The following is a 1661-nucleotide window of genomic DNA, read 5'->3' on the forward strand; positions in this document are numbered from 1 at the left end:
TATGATCAGTTAGTATTCATTCATTGTTATTGTTGAATCAATATATATGGTTCGTTACATTCTTATTAAATTAAATATATTGTTTCTAAATTTAATTTATAGTTAAATAGTTAAATAGTGAGATAAAACCTACTACATCAGATTAAAAATGACTTGATAAATTATTATTTTAATTTATTTGAAGATAGCTCTACATATATTTAACTTGACAAGATTAATGCCATTTTTTCTATCGAAAAAGTGAAAAAAATTTTTTTTTAATTTCAAATTACGAAAAAAAAATTTTAATATAAAATTTTCTTAATTTTTGATAAATAATGTATAAATTTAGTATTAATAATAATAAAATATGGCAGAAAAACGGTGAATTCCCTCAACCAGTCAAAAAAATTTTTTTCAAAAAAAAATTTTTTTTTTCAACTTTTAAAAAAATGAAAAAATAAATCTCTCCGGCGGGGAATCGAACCCCGGTCTCCCGCGTGACAGGCGGGGATACTGACCACTATACTACCGAAGAATACATTACTCGTGACAGCTAAGTCACTACATAAAGTGAAGAAAATGTACCTAAATCGATATGGCGCTTTATTAGAGAGGTAAAATCATAAAATTGAATTTTTCACATAATTCTTCCATTTTTTTCAATTTATTTCCTTTAATTTTTCTATCAATTAATAACATTTTTTTAATAATTTTTTTTTAAGACCTTAAACATATAGAAAATATCATCTAAACTAATATCTTATAAACATCCATTCCTCGAAACAATATTCGACCCTACAAATTAATTTTGAATTCTGCGAAAGTTATCCGCGAAAGAATCTGTTAATATATGAATTTTTATGATTTTGAAAATTTTGAAACCTTGTAATTTCTGAACAACTTGACCGATTAAGCTCATCTATGAACATGGCTTTGGTATTTGTCTGAAGATTAAGCATGTTGAGTTTGGAAACGTTCGATAATGAATTAGAGACGCTATCGTCCGGATAAGCCGCATTTTTTGAACCAGCTAGAACGAACTGAGTCAGAAAATAAGGAAATTTTTCAAAAATTGCGTCATGAGGACAAATGCAATATTAAAAATTTTATATCTCTTAAATTTTGATTGAAAATAATCTCATTGTATTTGAAACTATACATAAATTAAATTTTTAATAAGATTATTACATCGTATTTATTATAATATCTTTAGAAGTAATCTTTACAAGCGATCGTACATACTGATATTAAATTAAATTAAATAGCTGTTTTATAGCTCCGTCAATAACTTACAATAAACCTTGAGTCACAGCGTGTGGGAAGTACAACACAGTTGAAACTTCTATAAGCTTGTCAATTTCACAATACACGCGATTAGAACCGCAGGCGTCAACATTTAAACGTATTTGTAGCTAATATCAATAATTCACACGCTAACTGTCTGTAGTTTTGCCACTGACTTACATTTATAAACACTTACAACTTACAGTCAATGTAATGTTTAGATTTGTATAATATATGCACTTTAAAAATTTTCTAAATTCGATATATTTATATAAAAAAAATTATAAATTTACGTAATAATGATTTTAAGGAGTGAATTCAAAATAATGATTAATATTATAAAAAATAATGTCTCAGTAAATGAAATATACCGGACGTATAAATATATATATATA

General features: G+C 25.6%; 1 non-coding gene across 1 annotated transcript; it reads right to left on the reverse strand.

The window, feature by feature from the left end:
* Positions 1-445: 445 nt before the first annotated feature.
* Trnad-guc (transfer RNA aspartic acid (anticodon GUC)) lies at positions 446-517 on the reverse strand. Its single transcript has one exon. It is a non-coding gene; the product is annotated as a tRNA-Asp (tRNA).
* Positions 518-1661: the final 1144 nt, after the last annotated feature.

This window comes from Cotesia typhae, unplaced genomic scaffold, assembly GCF_013202065.1.
Source record: "Cotesia typhae breed Kobodo isofemale line unplaced genomic scaffold, CoteBio_Ctyphae scaffold_121, whole genome shotgun sequence".
NCBI lineage: Eukaryota > Metazoa > Arthropoda > Insecta > Hymenoptera > Braconidae > Cotesia > Cotesia typhae.